The sequence below is a fragment of the Apostichopus japonicus genome, chromosome 16 (genome assembly GCF_037975245.1).
Source record: "Apostichopus japonicus isolate 1M-3 chromosome 16, ASM3797524v1, whole genome shotgun sequence".
In the NCBI taxonomy this organism is placed as follows: Eukaryota; Metazoa; Echinodermata; class Holothuroidea; order Aspidochirotida; family Stichopodidae; genus Apostichopus; species Apostichopus japonicus.
Genome location: NC_092576.1, coordinates 26,493,071 through 26,505,264, shown reverse-complemented (window position 1 = coordinate 26,505,264; position 12,194 = coordinate 26,493,071).

Sequence of the window (12,194 nt, the reverse complement as noted above, 5' to 3'; positions counted from 1 at the left end):
CGCACAGAATAGACAGGTTAATGAGCACGGTAAACACAAAAGAGATCGATGTCAGAGGATGAAAAGGAGGGATGAAGAGAAGAAAGAAACCAACAAATGATAGTAAACTGTATAGGGATATTGCATCTAATATTTTTGAAAGATGTAACAAATTTATTCTCACCCTACTCGTACTACCAAATCTGGAGACTCGAAAAAAATGAAATAAACAAGCACTGGGTTTAATGGCCAGAAATAAGTGCTTTGAAAGAAATATTAGAATAACGGCGGTGGAGCAAACAGCAACAATGTGAAACGGTGTTCACGATGGCTAGTACAGATCGAGACACTGATTCATTCTTAGTTAAAATAAAAATAAAAACAGCGAGGATATTCGGGTATACCCTTTCTGTCTGCAAATTCTATAGCAAGAAGCGTGTGTGCTTTTTACGTGCAAAGGAAACGAAGACGGACCAAAGGTCGGTCAACAGAACCAAAAACAATCTCAGTCTGTAAAACAACCACCAAAAACCCAACTGTGAAACCCACAAACACAAATCTCTCACTAACGTAGCGTTTAACGTGACGTCACACGGACACAAAGGCCAACAGAAGCAAAACCAAAATGCCAACTCCAAACCGGCCCCAAAAAGCCAACTCCAAACCACTAACAGATAAAACACGAACTCATATTATGTATTATAGCAAATGGCGTGGATTTGTGGTAAAGGCAAGAAGGTTACGCAAGAGGTACAACACTACCATTGCAGTGATTTCTAAACAAGGAACATTTTAATTTAGAACAATGGAAATAATTTACATGATCCATGACAGTTTTAAGGGCGAAATTTGCCAGTTGGCAGGCAGTCCCAATTGTGGCTGCCTTTTTTTGGGACGCTGGTGTGCTGGGGAAGGGGTGTTTTTCTTTGCTGCGTGCTACAACATTTCGCTGCGTGCTGGTCGTCCTTTCCTGGTTTGTTGAATGTTCCAGTGGGTGGTTGTGGATTTGTCTCTGGTGGTCGGTGGGCATACTTAAATTACAAATAAATATTTATGTTTTAGAATGAAATTCGTTTTGTGGCAAAATAAAGAAGAGCAGATGTCCTGTATCAGTGCTTTATCTTGATTGCCTTACTCCGGCCAGGTGAAAATTCGGACATGTGAGGTGGAACTTGTATGGTTGCACCACTTTGGGTATGCATTGACCGGGTTTTTGGGTCTTGCAAGCTGTACCGATGGTCAGGGGTTATCTAATGTATAGGCATTCGATAGGGATGTGAATTTGCGCTATAGAAATATAAACATGGGAGAGAGTGCCCCTATCCCTTTCGTGGATTTCTCCGTCGCCTTGTTCCCAGTACCGTATGCGAGACCCGGGTAGTTCTCCAACCATTCCCGTTTAAACCTGTTGCATTTTTCACTCCGGTGCAGGGAAAATTCATGGGTGGCGCCGGGTGTGAAATGCTCTTCATTGCTTGGAATTTGGTGTTGTACACACACCTGAAATAAACTTGATTGAAATTTACTGCAAAATACAATGGAATGCCAAGACATTCGTGACCAGTTTTCTGATTCCTCACATAAATCATCAACTGGACGAAAAATGGATCCCAGTTTACTTAATGCACTGAATGATACTATTAAATTGTTCACAAATTTCTGTCTTGAAACCTGCAAATGGTAATCTCTGTGATTTAAATTTCGTTCCACAAATATGTGTCACTCCATGAAACACGTCATGGCACATTCTAGTCTTCACAAAGAAGCTGGTCAAACGATGCAGGCAATACTCGCTTAAGGTACAAAAATCTCTCTTGCCGGCTCCTCAATGTAACGATATATGTCCATGGTGTATCAATGTCCAGAGGTGTATCATTTCTCCATCCTGCTTTAGCATTGAATTTGCGGCGGCAAGCACAGCATCATGGTATCTGTGAGGCAGCATTAGATGCCAACAGGAGAAGAAAATCGTTTCAGATTTGCTGGCATGGAACCACTCAGAAAAAAGGAATTCCTAACATCTGTCATGATAGCAATAAGATTGCAGTACGTTTTCTTCATTCGCTTGTTGTTGGCAAGATCCAAGGGTCCTGTTGACAGATATGCCTTACCATTGACTTTCAGATGTTTTGTAGACTTCCTCATACAGTCATCAACTCTTTCCCTGTGTGGTAGGAAAACCCTACCAAACCAAACCAGCCTCTTCTAGTGAGATGGATAGTCGTCGGAAAGAAATCCAATATGGGTTCCATCTCCAGCAAGATATTCGACCACACCAAGCATAGATTCGTGCATGAATGGAGCCGACATGAGATTAGTGGACCTATAAACACGTGTCACTTCTGCACAGTAAAGCAGAAAAAGACACCTTAGATGTCAGCACACGATTGATTCAGTTACATCTTACTTCATCACGCGCTGCGACATGTTTTGACCAAAAAACACTGATTGCTCTAAACCACTGTATTTGAAATGTTGTTGGCAACTTTTTCTCCATCGTCAAAACATTTCAAGTAGTACACTTTGCATTGGATTGGTGCCTTCGTGAATAAAACCCCTTGACAAATGCCGTTAACTTGAGGGGAAGGATGCAGCGACGGATATGCCCGTCCTTTTTCGAGGTTACTTTCCCGCGGGCCTCCACATATAGGGCATGTCCGAAAGCATATTTACTATTGGATCTGGGTGCTGGTTAAACTTGCACCACTAGGGTCGCCCTTTTAACCTCTACCCGACTTTCCAGCTTTTCATATTTCACAACTATTAATTTACTGTTATAGTGACACTGTTCTGTATTATTAATCCCCCAACAATTCCGGCTTATTGTGACTTACCATTTAAGTTATTGATTTGATGATTTGTTTTGTTAGTTTTTGTATACACAGGTACCCATTTATACACCTGGATGGAGAGGGGCACTCTCCTCTTGTTTTGCTTTTTCTAAGCTATTTTATCCTGGGAGTGCTCGCCATTTTAGGATGGGAGGAGCAAAAGGGAGGGGCGGGGTAAGCACAACCACGGTCCATGCATTGCTTCATGGACCAATGTGCTATCATAGTCGAACGTTACGGTGAAACACGTTATACCAGCAGAATTGCCTGTTAGGTTTGTACACCCAACCCACTCAAGTTGTCATAAATCCTTCGATCGACTCTCTTCTGTGATGCAGGCGGTTGTCCGGCTTTCTGTCTGAACTGTCGACAAGGCTGCCATAGCGAGTGTCTATACCGATAGACGCGGGCGTGTAATAGATTGTGAAAATGCTTTGTGCCACCCTTCCAGGGAATTATTTGTCCGCGGAAGGTCGTTTTCCATTCTGTCGGAAAAACATTCCAAACTTCCTTGCTGAACAATGGATCCTCTCTCCTACCAGCTCCAATTTTTCAGATATAGGTAATTTCGAAATAATCGGCAATCTCTCTCCCACGAGCTCCCCAAACCGCGGAGTCAACCATGAAAGGAGGGGGCACAAACACCAGAGCTGGAAGTAACGAACACTACATCTACTACATCTTATCATTTTTGATATATTTTCACTCCCTTCTCTATCGAATATCTTTGTGAGATTATAAGCAGAAGCCAGGCCCACTGAAAAAGGGTGGAAAATTCCCACTGTGTCTGTTGCTGTGATAGAAACCTGATAAACTGTCTTTCGCCACTTCCAAGCATGTAAAATAGGCCCTAAGATGCTTCAATATTCGCACTAAGGTCCAACAGATGCTTCTCCAGTTCGATCATATTTCTGCCAGATGGTGATATGATGTAATTGTCACAAATCTAAAACAGACCAACTGCTCTTGAAATACTGTTCAGGATGGCAGGGAATTTTGTTAAAATTGCTGAAATCATGTATATAATTGTACTACTACAAAAGCCTTCTTTCAAGCTAACTTGATTTTAAACAAAGAAAAAACCGTGGAATGTGACATATTTGTTGTAAACCGTACCAAAAAACAGAATAACTTATCAACTTTCAAACTGTAAATCTTGTACAACCCTATGCAGAATGCATGAACAGTAACTCAGACAGTGCTTCCACACTCCAAAAATCGATTTCCCGAATGTCGCCCTCAAATTACCCGGAATCTGAATGCCACTTCCCGAAATTGGTGTCAAAGCAAGTCCTGGACCCCCCCTCCCATGACGAAAGGCCCAGATTTGGCCCACTTTGCCTGACAGGTTGTGCATGGATTTTTTATCTTTTTTTTACGAAATCATCTTTGAATTGTTCCGACCCCTTGTAGCCCAAGGAAGGAGTATTTTTCTGCTGATTAAACAAATATGACAAAATGAAATTATAGACCTCTAAAGAAGAGTTCCTACGATGAGAACTGAATAGGGAAAGGTAAATTCGACTTACTTTTTCAACCTTTTCTATTGAGGCACCGTCGTCAATGAAAATAAACGTACTAATAGTCTTGTCCCTATTGGCTATCCTGCTGAGCCAGGAAAGCTTTTCGTAATTCAGCTACCTCTGCATCATCAGCATTCGACTTCATTTTGGAGTGGAGTTGTAGCATGGTTTTGCTTGGGTTCATCTGTGCTGCTTGCATTTTCCCTTGCTGCTTCAAGCTGATATTCGTAATCCCAGTAAGCTTTTTTGTTTGAGGCACGATCTGTGGTCGTTTTTTATCAATTTAAGCTGACTGAATACCCTTTCGACGGCAGCATTGGAAAATGGCAAAGATAGTAAAACGGATACAATTTTCCTAAGATTTGGGAACATTACATTCCCTTGTCCATCTTTGAGTTGGAAAAGTGTTTTCCAATAATCATACACTGACATTGTTTCATTCAGAGTCGGATGCATTGCCTGTTCCCTCCACTCTGTGTCAGCTGCTTGGGCTGCTACCACGCTATCGAGGTACGGCAGTTGCTTGAAGATTAAACCCAACGACGGAATGGATAGATTATTCGCAACTCTTGGTTCCAAGCATTTCAAAAAGTCGTCGATTCAAATTTGCAAATCTGTTCTGAATCTGCTTGACACATTCCACAAGAAATCCTTTGCAATGCATTCGGAACAATTTCACATCAGGGTGATCACTTCCCAACTCACCAACTACGCTTTGGATTGTGCATGTCGCTTTGATTCCTGTGTAGACTTTATCGAGGGGTACATGATGGCCTTCCAGACTGACATCTATCTTCAGGGGATCCGTTTGTCTCACATATGATAGGTTCATGAAATCTCCTGTTAGTCCCGATATCAGTTTCGTAAAGGAATTTCACTTTGGAAAAGGATGTTGAAGGATGTGAGTCTGCTCAGATTGTATGACATGAATTCCAAATACGCTTGTGTGAACACGTTATTAAGACTTTTCACCATGGCATCGTTGGTGTGTGATGGATCCTCCAATGCAACACCTCTAAAGTACAGCTTTAGTGCTTCATACTGCTCCAACAATCTATCTACACACATTTTCATTGACAGCCATCTAGTTTGCCCTGCTCTCAGCATCTGATGGTGGTCCAGATTGAAGAAGTCCTGAAACTCCATGAATGCATCGCATCTTTGGGATGACAAGCGGAAGTGCGAATAAACATTCCTACACAAATCTTCAATGGACTTTGGAAGAATTTTGCAGGCGTGAGAGGCACAAAGATGGATCAAATGACACGAGCATTTGATCGGTATGATCCAAGGGTGGTTTTTCACAAGAAGTTGTGCCACTGAGTGATGAGCTCCAAACATCACATTACAAGTGTCTGCACAGAAGCCAATGATATTTCCCATAGGAATGTTCTTGTCTTTGAAACACTGGAGAACAGTGTTGTAGATGGTATCAGCTTTTCCATCAGGCATTCTAATGAGGTCCACAAAAATCAAACTTATCCTGAAATTGAGTTCATCAAAATATGTCGCGAGTACAGCCATTTGACTTTCAGTGGAATTGTCCGTTGTTTCATCGATGATTATAGGAAAACTTTCTACTTTTCAATATGTCGATGTTTTCCTTCATGTAATAAAATCCAAGTGTCTGCCTCACAGTGTTTGTTGCCTTTTGTTTACCCAAAGTAACTCCCTTGTGAAAGTGGAAGGTTGTTTTCGGCCAAAAAACTACACAGTTTTATTTCCATTTTCGATACTGAACCCGTTGATGTAGTCGGTCGACAAAATGTGTGGATACTGGACTGGGACTTGCCAATTTCTTGTAACCTTTTCTTTGCTTCCTGGTGTGATTTACATTCCATATGTCTCACTATGGCACTTTTCCCCAAAGAAATGTTCACCTTGCACGTAGTACAGTGAGGCACATATTTGTCGCCGTCTTTCTTCTTTTGCAAGAAATCCTTGAACAAAGGGTTTGAAAGCCATCCATCACTAAACTTGACTCCATACTTCACACGCTTCCTCTTTCTTTCCTCCACTTCTTCGCTCATTTCGTACCACAAATGTGTTTATACAATTAGGTCGGCCTATAACTTTAGCTTTGGTATCACGGCCGTGTGTTGATACAGACTGAAAAAATCGAAAGACAGTAGGCCCTACTAACAGATCTCTTTTCATACACACACTCGGCGCGACGGCGAATTTTTTGTTCCCACTCCGTTGTGTTTTTTCTTCATTTTCTCAGGCAAATTCGTTTCAAAATCAATGTTACGGTTGAACACGCAGCCCGGGACATGCAGCTGTTATGGTCAGCTTTCTATAGTGAATGGAGCATGGTTGTTAATATTCCAACCTCATATTTAGGGCAAAATGACCAGAAGTTCTATTTGAGGAAGAGGGGTGTGGCCTAATTCCCAGAATTATGATTAGTTGCTGGCCACAACGAAATGGAGAACAAATGTTACGCGCGGCGCGAGAATGTATAACAATAGGCCACGTGGTTCCGTACACCTGGGCCGGATGAGGCACATAAACTTTATTCAGGCAAAGATAGGGAACTCGTTTCACAAGTGGAACGTAAGCAAAGTGGGTAAACTGAGACTAGTAATAGGCTAGTTGCTTTCTATATGCGGGAATAAGCTGATATTAGGCCCACGCGAGTAATTTCCTTCCATCGATTTTTGCATCCTCATTTCTTGAATTTCCTCAAATTACCTGGAATCTTCTCATTTCCCGAAACATTACCCGTAATCGTTCCACTTTCCCGGAATTAACCGTTTTCCAGGTAATTTCCTCGAAAGTGGAAGCACTGAACTCAGAGGAAGGAGTGTTGCTTCTGGCTGAAGGTTGATATTCAGTTCAAAAATACAGTTTTAGCTACTAAGAAATTGGTACAACACCAATTATTACTTACAAAGTACTTCAAATGCATGCGCAGGGGAGAGCGGGGCACGTTGCAACACTTATCGCTTTTGGCAGTTGGCTTTCGTGGAGTGCGGACGCGTTTTCACTCTCGCTCTTCATCTATTACAGCTGTTATTGTGCTGTACTGTGCTATACTTCCCGCCAGGCGGGTGTGATAGCTTGTGTTCGTGTGTTTTCCTCAGTTCGTATATCGTTTGTAGTTTTCACTATCCTGTCTTTAGTTTGTTTGTTTTTTGTTACTCCCCTGTGGCCTAGCCACCTTCGGTATCATGGCATCGCGCCGTGATTCTCGAATTGTTAAGTTGTCCTTCACCGGTGAACAAGCGGTTCCACCGGTGCAAGTTTTTAGTATTTTGAAGAGCATGGGTGTTGTTGTGCCTGGAGAGGTTGATGCTTTGCAAGCTCTCCAGGGTCGTAATACGTACGATTTACGTTTTACCAGTGACGTGGCCCGTCAGAAGGGTGTCACGTTGCTGAGTAACGTCGAGGGGATGACAGTTACTCCATACGAGCGATCCGTATGGGTAACTATCATCCACGTAGGACTAGAGGTGCGGCAGGAACTTGTCGTAACGGTTTTGGGTCGGTTTGGGGCTGTCAAGGCTGCCAAAATGTGCCCCTGGGGTGTTCAACGGGCACCGACAGGTCCGGATCGACCTGAAACAGGACATTCCCTCCTTCTTGTTTATAGCAGGGCATAAAGCCCACGTGCGGTATCCCGGTCAGCCCGTACCCTGCGTCAGGTGTGGGGAGACCGGACACGAAGCCAAGGGCTGCCCAAACAAGAAATGTGGGCGCTGCCTTCGCCTTGGGCATGATAGCACCGCTTGCCCAAACGAGGTTGTGTGCTCACTATGTGGGAAGGAGGGACATGTCTTTCGAGCTTGTCCCTCCTCTTATGTCTCTATGACTAAGAGTGGGGGTAAGTCGAGTTCCGACGCACCTACTGCTTCACGAGAGGAGGGGGAATCTGGTGGGACTTTACCCTCCCCTGCACCTGGTTCACCCTCCCCCGTCGTTGCAGACCCCAAACCCCGTGCCCGCACCGGGAAAGTCTCCACCAGCTTCCCCCATCAACTCGTCCAGTTCCGTCCCCAGTCCGCCGCCGGTATCGCCAGATCCGGAGGCTTTGTCTGACGGAGAATCGGTGGTCATCGATCCTCCGGAGGCTCTGTCTGACAGCGACTCCGGTGAATCGGTGATCAGCGAGCCGAAACGTGCCACTGGGACGAGCTGGTACGACGAAATGGGGGAACCCTCTCTTAAAAGGTCGGCTTCAAGTGACGACTCGGACGACGATATGTCGTCTAGGGCGCGCTTTAACCTTACGAAATCGTCGTCTTCGTAGTTTGCCCCACTGCCCTCTCATGGCCCATACACTTTCAGTTGCCACTTTGAACGTGAATGGCATGAGGGATCATCGCAAGCGCAGTCGCATTTTCCAATATTGTAAATCAATGGAGGTCGACTGCGTTTGCATGCAAGAAACACATATTTTGGAAGATGTCCCTCTATGGGCTTATGAGTGGGGTGGCGAGCTGCATGCTTCGTTTGGTTCGTCTTCATCCTGTGGCACTGTCATCCTTCTGTCAGCTCGTCAGGCGGGTTGTGCCACTAGGGTGGAGACGGATCACGGGGGCCGATTGGTTTGCATTCTATTCAAGTATCCACAGGGTAACATCGCCATTTGCAATGTGTATGCTCCCAATCGGCCTTCTGCTAGACGAGATTTTTTTAACACGCTGCCTTCCTTTGTTCCTGGTAGTGCGCCGTGTGTGATGGTCGGAGACTTTAACTGTGTCCCAGACTCGGGTCTTCACAGACTCGGAACTTCTGTGTCTGCTAGTCCTGACGCTGGAATGACAGAGCTGGACAGATTTACTTCGGCACACCTTTTGGCCGATGTATGGAGGCATATGCACCCGTGTAGTACGGGGTATACGTGGGTGAGGCCTAACGGAGAAGATGCCTCCAGGATAGATCGGGTGTATGCGCCCATGAGTTTTAAATTTTCGGGTTGCGAGACGCTCAGCTGTCCGCTCTCTGACCATGACACTGTGGTAGCACGTTTTGTTTTGCCTTCCATTTTCCCGATCGGGCGGGGCCTATGGAAGCTTAACTGTCGGATTCTTGGCGAGGCAGAATTCCGCCAGGGTTTCGAGACCAGGTACAAACGATGGCAAACATTGAAGCCGGCCTTTGCTTCTACATCACAGTGGTGGGATGATGTCAAGTTGCGCATCAAACGCTACGCAATTCAGTATTGCGTGACCCGCGCACGGCGTCGAAGAGACAAATTCTCGAAGCTGTGCGCGGAGGTCAAGTTTGGCGACCCTTCGGCAGTCATCGCTTTGCAGACGTATCTCGATGAAAAGTACCACGGTGCCCGCGCCAGGGCCCGTGTCGAAGCGGTGGAAGCCGAGGAGCGCCCTTCACTGAGGTTTTATCAGTCCGTTAGCTCATCGGCGGGTGACAGACGCGTCCCGTCTGTGCGCGCTACCGATGGGACCGTGGTCAGTGACCCTCACGGCATTGTCCGCGTATATAAAGAGTATTATTCGAGTTTGTTTACGCGTGGCAGTGTCGACTTGTCGGCACAGTCTGATTTATTGAGGGGAATCTCAAAAACCGTTCCCCACGATGTCAATGATATTTTGGTGGGCGGAATAACCACTGTTGAGCGAGTCCCTCTCTCGTCTTTTGGAAAGGGACTCCAAACTTGTTCCATTCGTTGTGCCAGGGGGTGCCAAAGTGAAATGCGCTCAATATGCAGATGACGTGACATGTGTTGTTTCGAGTCTCGGCTCCTTTCACGCACTCTCGCAGGATCTATCTATTTTTGAGAGAGCTACCGGGGCGAAGTTGAATCCGGAAAGGACAAAGGGCCTTCGTCTTGGTAGCTGGAGATACAGAGACTTACCATTCGGTGCGTCGTGGTCGGATCAGAATATCAAAATTAATGGTATACGGTTCGGCTACGATGCACCTTGTGATGTCACCTGGAACGAGAGGGCTGAGGTATTTCAGAGCAGACTCGAAACCTTTGGCACCCGCTGGCTTTCGATCTTGGGGAAAGTCACTGTTATTAATCGTTTCGTTTCGCCCATCTTGCGGTACCCGGGCGCGGTGTACCCTATTCCGCGTCGCGTCCTGGTGCGGTTGTGGTGCGGTTGGAGAGGGCGATTTTTATATTCATATGGTCTGGTGGTACAGAGCTTGTCAAGAGGGCGGTATTGTACCGGACTGGAGACGGGGGGACTAGGGGTGGTTCATCTGGGAAGTAAATTGACCTTTTTGTTATTTAAGCAGTTGTTTGTAGCGGTAACTGACCCAGGGTTGCCTTGTTCATATTTTGTACGTTTTTGGGTCTCGGCGCTGTTTAGCAACAGAGAACCGCATGGTAGTACTCCAAACAGGGTGGTGCGTGTCATCTGCTCCGCTCTGATTGAGTTGCCCCCTGTTGACCTGTCACAGCCGGCCCTCGTTCACAGTTCGTTGAGGGATAAGGCCTTGAATGCAACTTTTGTCCAGGGACGTCATTCTGCCGAAGTATGGCGTTCGGTGCATTCAAGGCTGAATGGTTGCAGGCTCCGTGATCTTGCATGGAGAGTTGCACACGGTGCCTTGGTGACCAACCTAAAAGATATCATTGGCGATTGGGTGATGGACTTTACCCTAGGACCGGCTGTGACAGCTTAGAGAGTATCGCTCATGTTTTTTGGCATTGTTACTTTGTAGTAAACTTATGGGAGTGGTTCCAGACCTGGACCGACCGTGTTACGGGAGACCGTTCATGGTCGGTAGGACAGGGCTTTATTTTATATGGGGTAGACCCTCCAGTTTGTTCGGTAGCTGTGTTGCACCGCATCATTTTTGTTTGCTCTATTGTAAAAAACATGTTTGGCGGAATAGATGTAATTTGGTTTTTAGGGGGAAATTTGCCAGTTGGCAGGCAGTCCTGGAGGCGGTGAAGTCTGACATTCGCCTTCAGATTGAAGGCGATTTTTTTTTGGCTCGCTAGACCTTAGTTGCGTTTGTCAGAATGGGATGGTTCGGTAGTGCCGTTTGGCCGTGACGTTTTGTATCCCGCATGGCGGGTCACGTAAAAAGCACAGGTATCTTTTGTGATACACTTAACACTGATTGATTTGAAGAAGTGCATGATCTTATGAATACTGTTGTTAGACAACACTATACCAGCTGCAAATAACAGGTTGCCATAATACATCTTCTTTAACGACGGCTGTCTAGGTCGATGTCCTAGTAATTCCTTGAAACCCATACAATAACCTTCACACATGAACAACGTCCGAATACTTCTTCATCAAAAGAGACATTGCATTCAAGCTGGCCATGGTAATTTGAAATGTTTTGAAATTGAGATCATAATAAGATATAAAAACAATATAATACAATACAATGTGGCACACCGACATAATACTTACTAAATGATATATAACCAAGTTTACCTTACTTTGGTTATCACGTTTAAAACATTTTCACAATATGACCCCTGCTGATCACAAATTCATGACCTTCCACTCTAAATATACATATATATTAGATCTCTTCCATTCTCCCTGCACACGATGTGGTAAACTAACATACGTAATGTTGAAATCTGTTTAAGATTCCTTCTTTCTTTCTTTTTTTGTCTGACCTCAAATAATCCTTCACTCTCATTAAAAAACCCAAAAATTTCCCATACTCGATGTCATGTTCCTACATTCTAAACACTGGTACCTTCATTGAGACACTTCATTGTATTTATAAAGCTAGGTGTTACACACATACACATGCACACCCCATCATGATTGCATTCGTTAAGGATTTCATCCAAATCAGAAAGAAGATTGAAGATTGATTCCCAATATGAGGAATTGCTTTTGATATCCAACCGCGGATTGCGGGGGAAATAACCGAATTTAGGGTCCTTCGCTTCGAACTGATAACATAC